Source organism: Leuresthes tenuis, unplaced genomic scaffold, assembly GCF_036924035.1.
Source record: "Leuresthes tenuis unplaced genomic scaffold, fLeuTen1.0.hap1 SCAF_18, whole genome shotgun sequence".
NCBI lineage: Eukaryota > Metazoa > Chordata > Actinopteri > Atheriniformes > Atherinopsidae > Leuresthes > Leuresthes tenuis.
The window spans coordinates 26,181,284-26,193,690 of record NW_027325372.1 but is presented as its reverse complement, the minus strand read 5'-3'; the positions used below and the strand labels follow the sequence as shown (position 1 = coordinate 26,193,690).

Genomic DNA, 12,407 nt, shown 5'->3' with positions numbered 1-12,407 from the left:
CTGCAAGAAGGTGTGAATGTCCAGCCAAATATTACTCACAAACGGGTAAGAAAAGGTACTATTGCCAGACCATATATGATCAAAACAGGGAGCGGAGGTGGTTCAGCTGCAAGAAGGTTTGAATGTCCGACTAAAGTTTGTAAAAAGCGGGTAAGACAAGGTGTGAATTCCCGACAATGTATGATCAAAAGAGGAGCGGAGGTTTTCGGCTGCAAGAAGGTCTGAATGTCCACCCATAATTACTGAAAAACGGGTAAGAAAAGGTGCGAAAGCCCAACCGTACATGATCATAAGTGGATGAGAAGGTGTTCGACTGCAAGTAGGTTTTAATGTAATCAATGTCTAGATAGATTTCAACAAAAAACAACGTTGTACTTTGCAGTAAAAGAAAGTGCACATCAAAAGTTTTAGGAATCCGAGAATAAGCTTATTTTCATGAGTTCTGCACGATTTCGGATTTTATGTATAAAATGAATTTCTTCACGCAAACTAAGTTAACACTGCTTTGTCCTTCATATGTACCCATTTCTACATATATTTCAAGCATAAACTTCCTCATATTACCCTGAATGAGAAAGAGCCACACTTGTGATTAAGCCATACCTCCCTTTTGAGGAGTTCTGCATGATTTGGGATTTTATCTATAAAATTAATTCCTTCACTCAAACTATGTTAAAACGGCTTTTACCTTCATATATATCAATGTCTCGATAGATTTAAACAAAAAAAACAACGTTGTACTTTGCAATAAAAGAAAGAGCAAATCAAAAGTTTTAGGAATCCGAGAATAAGCTTATTTTCATGAGTTCTGCACGATTTCGGATTTTATGTATAAAATGAATTCATTCACTCAAACCAAGTTAAAACTGCTTTTTCCTTCATATTTATCAATGTCTAGATCAACTTCAACAAAGAACAACATTGTATTTTGCAGTAGAAGAAAGAGCAAAACTGAAGGATCAGGAATCCGAGAATAAGCTTCATTTCATACGTTCTGCATGATTTGGGATTTTATGTATAAAATGAATTCCTTCACTCAAACTAAGTTAACACTGCTTTGTCCTTCATATGTACCCATTTCTACATATATTTCAAGCATAAACTTCCTCATACTACCCTGAATGAGAAAGAACCACACTTGTGATTAAGCCATACGCCCCTTTTGAGGAGTTCGGCATGATTTGGGATTTTATCTATAAAATCAATTCCTTCACTCAAACTATGTTAAAACGGCTTTTACCTTCATATTTATCAATGTCTCGATAGATTTAAACAAAAAAAACAACGTTGTACTTTGCAGTAAAAGAAAGAGCTAATCAAAAGTTTTAGGAATCCGAGAATAAGCTTATTTATATGAGTTCTGCACGATTTCGGATTTTATGTATAAAATGAATTAATTCACTCAAACCAAGTTAAAACTGCTTTTTCCTTCATATTTATCAATGTCTAGATCGACTTCAACAAAGAACAACATTGTATTTTGCAGTAGAAGAAAGAGCAACACTGAAAGATCAGGAATCCGAGAATAAGCTTATTTTCTTATGGGCAAGTGGGAACTGCTTTGTCCTTCATATTTATCAATGTGTAGATGGATTTCAACTTCTTCTACTGCAAAGTCCAATGTTTTTCTTTGTTGAAGTCGATCTAGACATTGATGAATATGGAAGGACAAAGTAGTTTTAACTTGGTTTGAGCAAAGCAATTCATTTTATAGCAAAATCCGAAATCGTGCAGAACTCATGAAAGCAGGCTTATACTCGGATTCCTGAAACTTTAGATTTGCTCTTTCTTTTACTGCAAAGTACAACGTTGTTTTTTTGTTTAAATATTTCTAGACATGGTAAATATGAAGGACAAATCAGTTTTAACATAGTTTGAGTGAAGTAATGCATTTTATAAGCAAAATCCCAAATCATGCAGAACTCACGAAATGCTTTTTCTCGCTTTTCACTGCTTTTTACAAACTTTGGTCGGACGTTCACACCTTCTTGCATCCGAACACCTCCGCTTCCGCTTTTGATGATGTATATTCGGGCATTTGAACCTTTTTTTACCCGCTTTTTACAAAGCATTGTCGGACTTTCACACCTTCTTGCAGCCGAACACCACCTCTCCCGCTTTTGATGATGTATGGTCCAGTATTCTTACCTTTTCTAACACATTTTTCAGCAATTATGGTCGGACATTCACATCTACTCACAGCTGGACACCTCCGCTCCCGCTTTTGATCATACAATGTCGGGACATCGCTCCTTGTCTTACCAGCTTTTTACAAACTTTAGTCGAACATTCACACCTTCTTGCAGCTGAACACCTCCGCTCCCGCTTTTGATGATGTATAGTCGGGCTTTCGAGCCTTTTCTTACCCGGTTTTTACAAATTATGGTTGGACATTCAGACCTTGCAGCCGAACACCTCCGCACTCTCTTTTGATCATACATTGTTGGGCATTCGCACCTTGTCTTACCCGCTTTTTACAAACTATAGTCAGACATTAACACCTTGCAGCTGAACCTCCGCTCCCTGTTTTGATCATGTATGGTCTGGCAATACTACCTTTTCTTCCCCCGTTTGTGAGTAATTATGGCTGGACATTCACACCTACTTGCAGTCGAACAGCTCTGCTCCCGCTTTTGATTATGTTTGGTTGGATATTCGAACCTTTTCTTAACTGCTTTTTACAAACCATGGTCGGACTTTCACACCTTCTTGTAGCCGAACAACTCCGCTCCCGCTATTGATTGTGTACAGTCGGGTATTTTAACCTTTTCTTACCCGCTTTTTACCAACTATGGTCGGACATTCACACCGTCTTACAGCGGAACACCTCCGCTCCCGCTTTTGATGGTGTATGTTCGGGCATTCAAACCTTTTCTTACCCGCTTTTTCCAAACTATGGTCAGCTATTCACAGCTTCCTCTCCACCATACTTGTATGGTGGGATATTCACACCCACTTGCATCCGAAAACCTCCGCCCCAAATTTTGTTGATATTCAGTCGGACATTCGCACCTTACCCGCTTTTGGCAAACTATGGCCTTCTTGCAGCCTAACAACTCTGATCTTGCTTTTGATGATGTAAGGTTGGGCATTCAGACCTTGCTTCACCTGCTTTTCACCAAATATAGTCGGACATTCACACCTTCTTGCAGCCGAACACTTCCGCTCCACCTTTTAGTGTTCTATCACACCTTTTTTTTCACCGCATTTTATACATTATGGTTGGAAATTTTCAACCACTTTCATCCGAAGACCTCTCCTCCCGCTTTTGTTAATATATTTGAACTTTAGTTTGACATTCAAACCTTCTTGCAGCTGAACCACCTCCGCTCCCTGTTTTGATCATATATGGTCTGGCAATACTACCTTTTCTTACCCGTTTGTGAGTAATTATGGCTGGACATTCACACCTACTTGCAGCCGAACACAACCTCTCTCGCTTTTGATGATGTATGGACCGGCATTTTTACCTTTTCTAACACATTTTTCAGCAATTATGGTCGGAGATTCACACCTACTCACAGCCGAACAACTCCGCTCCCGCATTTGATGATGTATAGTCGGGCATTCTCACCCTTTCTCATCAGCTTTTTGCAAATTATGATCTGACATTCACACCTACTTGCAGTCGAACAGCTCTGCTCCCGCTTTTGATTATGTTTGGTTGGATATTCGAAACTTTTCTTAACTTCTTTTTACATATTTTGGTTGGACGTTCACACCTTCTTGTAGCCAAACACTTCCACTCCTGCTTTTGATGATGTATGGTTGGGCATTCACACCTTTTTTTTGCCCATTTTTCAGGAATTATGGGTGGACATTCACACCTTGCAGCTGAACACCTCCTATCCCACTTATGATCATGTGCGGTTTGATTTTCGAAAAGTTTCTTTCATGTTTTCTAGCAATTATTAATGGACATGTAGACCTTCTTGCAGCTGAACACCTCCGCTCCCGCTTTTGATCATACATTGTCAGGCATTCGCACCTTGTCTTACCCACTTTTTACAAACTTTAGTCGAACAGTCACACCTTTTTGCAGCCGAACACCACCTCTACCGCTTTTGATGATGTATGGTCCAGCATTCTTACCTTTTCCAACACATTCTTCAGCAATTATGGTCGGATATTCACACCTACTCAGAGCCGAACACCTCCGCTCCCGCAGTTGATGGTCTATAGTCGGGCATTCTACAGCGGAAAAGACTCATTCTTATGTTTGGTTAGATATTCAAACCTTTTCTTAACTGCTTTTTACAAACTTTGGTCGGACGTTCACAGTATCTTGCAGCCGAACACCTCCGCTTCCGCTTTTGATGGTGTATATTCGGGCATACGAACCTTTTCTTACCCACTTTTTACAAACCAAGGTTGGACTTTCACACCTTCTCTTAGCTGAACAACTCCGCTCCCTCTTTTGATTGTGTACAGTCGGGTAATTTAACCTTTTCTTACCCGCTTTTTACCATCTATGGTCGGACATTCACACCGTCTTACAGCGGAACAACTCCGCTCCCTCTTTTGATGATGTATGGTTAGGCATTCGCACCTTTTCTTACCCATTTTTCAGTAATTATGGGTAGACATTCACACCTTCTTGCAGCTGAAATCCTCCTCTCCTGCTTATGATCATGTGCAGTTTGATATTTGAAAATTTTCTTTCATGTTTTCTAGCAATTATTGATGGACATTCAGACCGTCTTGAAGCTGAACACCTCCGCTCCCACTTTTGATGGTGTATAGTCGGGCTTTCGAGCCTTTTCTTCCCCGGTTTTTACAAATTATGGTTGGACATTCAGACCTTCTTGCAGCCGAAAACCTCCACTCCCTCTTTTGATCATACATTGTCGGGCATTCGCACCTTTTCTTACCCGCTTTTTACAAACCATGGTCGGACTTTCACACCTTCTTGTAGCCGAACAACTCTGCTCCCGCTATTGATTGTGTACAGTCGGGTATTTTAACCTTTTCTTACCCGCTTTTTACCAACTATTGTTGGACATTCACACCGTCTTACAGCGGAACACCTCCGCTCCCTCTTTTGATGGTGTATGTTCGGGCACTCGAACCTTTTCTTACCCGCTTTTTACAAACTATGGTCAGACATTCAAACCTTCTTGTAGCCGAACACATCCACTCCTGCTTTTGATGATGGGTATTCAAACCTACTTGTTGCCCGATTTTCATTAATTATGGGTGGACATACACACCTTGTCGCAGCCAAACACCTCCGCTCCCTGTTTTGATCATGTATGATTGGACATTCGCACCTTTTCTCACCCGCTTTTTACTATGGTCGGCCATTCACAGCTTCCTCTCCACCATACTTGTATGGTGGGATATTCACACCCACTTGCATCCGAAGACATCCGCCCCCACTTTTGTTGATATTTAGTCGGTCATTCGCAGCTTACCCGCTTTTGGCAAACTATGGCCTTCTTGCAGCCAAACACCTCTGATCTCGTTTTTGATGATGTAAGGTTGGGCATTCAGACCTTGCTTCACCTGCTTTTCACCAAATATAGTCGAACAGTCACACCTTCTTGCAGCCGAACACTTCTGCTCCATCTTTTAGTGTTCTATGGGGTATTCACACCTTTTTTTTCACCGCATTTTATTGATTATGGTTGGAAATTCTCAACCACTCTTATCCGAAGACCTCTCCTCCTGCTTTTGTTAATATATAGTCGAGCATTCAAACCTTTTCTTACCCGCTTTTTACAAATTATGGTCGAACATTCACACCTACTTCCAGCCGAACACCTCCGCTCCCGCTTTTGATGGTGTATAGTCGGGCTTTCGAGCCTTTTCTTCCCCGGTTTTTACAAATTATGGTTGTACATTCAGACCTTGCAGCCGAAAACCTCCGCTCCCTCATTTGGTCATACATTGTCAGGCATTCGCTCCTTGTCTTACCCGCTTTTTATAAACTTTAGTCAGACATTCACACCTTGCAGCTGAACCACCTCCGCTCCCTGTTTTGATAATGTATGGTCTGGCAATACTACCTTTTCTTACCGGTTTGTGAGTAATTATGGCTGGACATTCACACCTACTTGCAGCCGAACACCACTTTTGCCGCTTTTGATGATGTATGGTCCGGCATTCTTGTCTTTTCTAACACATTTTTCAGCAATTATGGTTTGACATTCACACCTACTCACAGCCGAACACTTCCGCTCCCGCATTTGATGGTGTATAGTCGGGCATTCTCACCCTTTCTCATCAGCTTTTTGCAAATTATGATCTGACATTCACACCTACTTGCAGTCGAACAGCTCTGCTCCCGCTTTTGATTATGTTTGGTTGGATATTCGAAACTTTTCTTCACTGCTTTTTACAAACTTTGGTCGGACGTTCACACCTTCTCTCAGCCGAACACCTCCGCTTCCGCTATTGATTGTGTACAGTCGGGTATTTTAACCTTTTCTTACCCGCTTTTTACCAACTATTGTTGGACATTCACACCGTCTTACAGCGGAACACCTCCGCTCCCTCTTTTGATAGTGTATGTTCGGGCATTCGAACCTTTTCTTACCGGCATTTTACGAACTATGGTCGGACATTCAAACCTTCTTTTAGCCGAACACATCCACTCCTGCTTTTGATGATGTATGGTTGAGCATTCGCACCTTTTCTTACCCATTTTTTACAAACTATGGTCGGACATTCACACCTTCTTGCAGCTGAACACCTCCTCTCCCGCTTATGATGATGTGTGGTTTGATATTCGAAAATTTTCTTTCATGTTTTCTAGCAATTATTGATGGACATTCAGACCTTCTTGCAGCTGAACACCTCCGCTCCCGCTTTTGATGATGTATAGTCGGGCTTTCGAGCCTTTTCTTCCCCGGTTTTTACAAAATTATTGTTGGACATTCAGACCTTCTTGCAGCCGAAAACCTCCGCTCCCTCTTTTGATCATACATTGTCGGGCATTCGCACCTTCTCTTACCCGCTTTTTACAAACCACGGTCGGACTTTCACACCTTTTAGTAGCCGAACAACTCCGCTCCCGCTATTTATTGTGTACAGTCGGGTATTTTCACCTTTTCTTACCCGCTTTTTACCAACTATGGTCAGACATTCACACCTTCTTACAGTGGAACACCTCCGCTCCCTCTTTTGATGGTGTATGTTTGGGCATTCGAACCTTTTCTTACCCGCTTTTTACAAACTATGGTCGGACATTAAAACCTTCTTGTAGCCAAACACATCCACTCCTGCTTTTGATGATGTATGGTTGGGCATTCGTACCTTTTCTTACCCATTTTGCAGTAATTATGGGTGGACATTCACACCTTTTTGCATTTTAACACCTCCTCTCCCGCTTATGATCATGTGCGGTTTGATATTCGAAAATTCTCTTCCATGTTTTCTAGCAATTATTGATGGACATTCAGACCTTCTTGCAGCTGAACACCTCCGCTCTAGCTGTTGATGGTGTATAGTCGGGCTTTCGAGCCTTTTCTTCCCAGATTTTTACAAATTATGGATGGACATTCAGACCTTCTTTCAGCCGAAAACCTCCACTCCCTCTTTTGATCATACATTGTCGGGCATTCGCACCTTTTCTTACCCGCTTTTTACAATTCATGGTCGGACTTTCACACCTTTTAGTAGCGGAACAACTCTGCTCCCGCTATTGATTGTGTACAATAGGGTATTTTAACCTTTTCTTACCTGCTTTTTGCCAATTATGGTTGGACATTCACACCTTCTTACAGCGGAACACCTCCGCTCCCTCCTTTGATGGTGTATGTTCGGGCATTCAAACCTTTTCTTACCCGCTTTTTACAAACTATGGTCAGACATTCAAACCTTCTTGTAGCCGAACACATCCACTCCTGCTTTTGATGATGGGTATTCAAACCTACTTGTTGCCCGCTTTTCATTAATTATGGGTGGACATACACACCTTGTCGCAGCCAAACACCTCCGCTCCCTGTTAGGATCATGTATGGTTGGGCATTCGTACCTTTTCTTACCCATTTTGCAGTAATTATGGGTGGACATTCACACCTTCTTGCATTTGAACACCTCCTCTCCCGCTTATGATCATGTGCGGTTTGATATTCGAAAATTCTCTTCCATGTTTTCTAGCAATTATTGATGGACATTCAGACCTTCTTGCAGCTGAACACCTCCGCTCCAGCTGTTGATGGTGTATAGTCGGGCTTTCGAGCCTTTTCTTCCCAGATTTTTACAAAATATGGATGGACATTCAGACCTTGTTTCAGCCGAAAACCTCCGCTCCCTCTTTTGATCATACATTGTCGGGCATTCGCACCTTTTCTTACCCGCTTTTTACAAACCATGGTCGGACTTTCACACCTTTTAGTAGCGGAACAACTCTGCTCCCGCTATTGATTGTGTACAATCGGGTATTTTAACCTTTTCTTACCTGCTTTTTGCCAACTATGGTCGGACATTCACACCTTCTTACAGCGGAACACCTCCGCTCCCTCCTTTGATGGTGTATGTTCGGGCATTCAAACCTTTTCTTACCCGCTTTTTACAAACTATGGTCAGACATTCACACCTTCTTGCAGCCGAACACTTCCGCTCTACCTTTTAGTGTTCTATGGGGTATTCACACCTTTTTTTTCACCGCATTTTATAGATTATGGTTGTAAATTCTCACCCACTCTTATCCGAAGACCTCTCCTCCTGCTTTGGTTAATATATAGTCGGGCATTCGAACCTTTTCTTACCCGCTTTTTACAAATTATGGTCGAACATTCACACCTACTTGCAGCCGAACACCTCCGCTCCCGCTTTTGATGGTGTATAGTCGGGCTTTCGAGCCTTTTCTTCCCCGGTTTTTACAAATTATGGTTGGACATTCAGACCTTGCAGTCGAAAACCTCCGCTCCCTCTTTTGATCATACATTGTCAGGCATTCGCACCTACTTGCAGCCGAATACTTCCGCTCCACCTTTTAGTGATGTATGGTTGGCATTTGCACCTTTTCTTACCCTTTCTTACCCTACTGATTGCTTAAGATTAAGTTGTTTTTTCTCAAACTACAAAATTTTTTTAATTGTTGAAACTTGATTTGAAGTGGATAAATAAGGAGGACAAACAGTTTTAAGTCAGGCTGATAGAAGGAATTAATTTTATAGCAAAATCTGTATTTCGTCATATGTCGAGAGATGCTTATTGCTGAAGAAGTACAAAGTACAACGTTGTTTATCGTTGAAACTTGATTAGACATGAATAAATATGAAGGACAAAGCAGTCTTAACTTGGTTAGAGTTAAGGAATTCGTTTTATAGGAGAATCCGAATTCGTGCATAACTCGTAAAATAGAGCTTATTTTCGGATTCCTGAAGAATGAGTCTGGTTCTTTCTCATAATACAAAGTTTGTTGTTTATTGTTGAAACTTCATCAGAAGTGAAGAAATAAATGAATGCCTATCAACAAATGTGGGATCTAAACTCTAGTGCTTCCTCTAAAATAATTTCCTTTCTCAATTCAGAAATGTGTGTGTGTAAGTCACAACACCCGTGACACCAAAACGGCTTTCTTTTCTCTCTTTTCTCTACACTCTGCACTGTGAGCACACACACCAAATCAGAAAGGCTTTTTTCTCTCTTTTCTACATTATGGACGGTGGGGACACAAAACCGCTCTCTCTTTTTTTTTTTGATTGTGTGCCAGGGCGTTGTCTCACGTATTAGATTATGCTTACGATACGAATGGGTTTATCAGTCACATCAGAATCCATACATACTGATCCTCCCGTAATAAAATGGTCGGATCTTATCAAACACACTTTGTTTCTTGTGACAATCAAGTCAGCGAAACAGCGTATACACGTCAAGACACTGAATCAAGTTTGCCACAAGAACTCATAAGTTTGGCAGTATTGCTCTGCCGTCAGCAATCATACACCCATTTTATTTTCGTGAGACATGTGCAGGCACCTGTTCATCTACTGTTCTATCACTATGAATTAGTTTATCTATTATTAATAAGGATACTTCTACAACTACTATCAAAGTATGTCCAGACTTCTTATGTTGTCAGTTGCTATATATGAATAAGTGGGTAGCTACTGACAAGCATTAAGCATGTCACACAGCCCAAACATATAACATTTCAGGACACACCACACAGTTAACAACCACAGTGAAGTGTCAAAGCCCAAACATGTAACATTCAACAGTACACTTACACAACACATTCAAATCAAACAGTCAGACAACATACAAGAACATATACCCCAGCCGGCATTGCTCCCTGCCTATTTTCCTACAGCTCACTATGTGTGCGCACACCTTTATTCACAAACTCTTCAACTTATACTCTTTTACCAAAGCTGCTACAGCTCGATTGGCCGAATACCCTTAGATCCTATTTCGGTGAATTTGACATCTGCCTTACATGTAACAGATTAGCGGTTTAGCAGTTTTAATTTAGTTTGAGTGAAGGAATTCATTTTATAGCAAAATCCGAAATCGTGAAGAACTCATGAAAGTAAGCTTATTCTCGGATTCCTGAAACTTTAGATTTGCTCTTTCTTTTACTGCAAAGTACAACGTTGTTTTTTTTTTGTTTAAATCTTTCTAGACATGGTAAATATGAAGGACAAAGCAGTTTTAACATAGTTTGAGTGAAGGAATTCATTTTATAGATAAAATCCCAAGAGTCTGCTGAGAAAAGAGAGTGAATGCGAAGTAGACTTTAACACGGCTCTGGGAGCGAGCCGAGTGTGGGCTGACCGGGAGAATTGCTTGAAAGAAACGCGACACCGAATGAGCGGTCAGAACAAAGCCTCAATACGGTGTTCCCGTGGTGTTTTTGTTGCTGCCTTGTCGATTGCACAGGGGCAAGCGTTTCAACCAAGCAACGCTCACCATGGGGAAGGTGGCTATGGCAACTAGCCTGATGCCCTGCTCCCGCAGTGACGGATAATCGTACTCTGGTTTCTCTTCATAACATACAAGTCTTTCGCCTTTTACTAAAGACTTTCGTGGAGAGCAGCACTAATGAGTTGTTTCTATTTTTGGCAGGCTTTACCTTTGCGGGTGAAGCCCTTTCTGTCTGTGCAAAAGAAATCTTGTTACTGTGCAGAGTGACTTCTCTGAGTAGAGTCGCCTTACTTGTTGCGATTGTGCCGATGTTCGAAGCTGGAGTGCAAAGTTGTTGCTTGAATGGTGCTTGCTGGAGCATGCGGGAGTGCAAAGTTATACCATTTAAAAGGGCTGAAGAGTGCTCAGTGCAGCGGGTGGGCGGAGGTGCAACGTGACACTCTGGCCACCTATGGCCATAAAAAGAACACTGCTACAAGTGCGCATTGTGCCAGCAAGGGCCCTCGGACCTGAAACAGTGGACAGTTATCGCTTCTCGGCCTTTTGGCTAAGATCAAGTGTAGTATCTGTTCTTATCAGTTTAATATGTCCTCTATACGAGGACTACATATTAAATGGATTTTTAAGAATAGGAGTTGAAAAAGAAGCTTGCTCCGTTCACTCCAAGCATCGACCCGGTACTGCAGTGCCGCTGGGAACGGTGCGCTCTTCTCTGCTCTTGTGAAAAAGCAAACAGCGGTGCAGGATGGAAGTTTCAGGGAGCCCAAGATGAAACTTTCTTTTAATCTGCTGAGAAAAGAGAGTGAATGCGAAGTAGACTTTAACACAGCTCTGGGAGCGAGCCGAGTGTGGGCTAACCGGGAGAATTGCTTGAAAGAAACGCGACACCGAATGAGTGGTCAGAACAAAGCCTCAATACGGTGTTCCCGTGGTGTTTGTGGCTGCCTTGTCTTTTTCACAGAGTAAAAGACAAGGCAGCCATCGAATAGATTGTTTCTACTTGGTCAGCCGAGGAGCAGGGGGGGGGGGGCAAGCGTCTCAACCAAGCAAAGCTCACCAAGTAGGAACAATCGGGCCCTTTTCGATGGCTGCAACACCTGAAAGAGATATTGATGCGAGACCCGATCAAATGCTTTTTCAAAGTCTAAATTTAAGATGACAAGCCGGGTGTTTCTGTCTCTAGCGTAATCAATGATGTCTCGAATCAGTACGAGGCTGTCGGTGAGTTGTCTCCCTGAGATGGCACAAGCTTGGTCTGGGTGAATTACCTCCTCTAAAACAGAGGACATCCGTGTCGCTAAAACCTTGCTAAAAAGTTTACAGTCAAAGTTTAAAAGTGTGATTGGCCTCCAATTCTTTAGGTCAGTCTTATCATTTTTATCAGAAGTGAAGAAATAAATGAATGCCTATCAACAAATGTGGGATCTAGAGAACAGAGAATCCTCGTTCACTGTTGGTAGGTCGCAAATCCAGTTGTAGCATACTGGCCTCTATTTTGCAGAGGTCGGTCGGTTTGAACTTTTTTGCCAATATGCGACGCAATTCAACCCCAGTCGGGCAGATTGTGCGCAGAAATCTCGCAACTCGTC

At 41.9% G+C, this 12,407-nt stretch overlaps 2 non-coding genes across 2 annotated transcripts; both read left to right on the top strand.

The window, feature by feature from the left end:
* Window positions 1–10,923: 10,923 nt before the first annotated feature.
* Window positions 10,924–11,037, top strand: LOC140276433 (U5 spliceosomal RNA). Its single transcript, XR_011909026.1, has one exon. It is a non-coding gene; the product is annotated as a U5 spliceosomal RNA (small nuclear RNA).
* A 308-nt stretch (window positions 11,038–11,345) lies between these two features.
* LOC140276018 (U2 spliceosomal RNA) lies at window positions 11,346–11,529 on the top strand. The gene has a single exon (XR_011908711.1). It is a non-coding gene; the product is annotated as a U2 spliceosomal RNA (small nuclear RNA).
* Window positions 11,530–12,407: the final 878 nt, after the last annotated feature.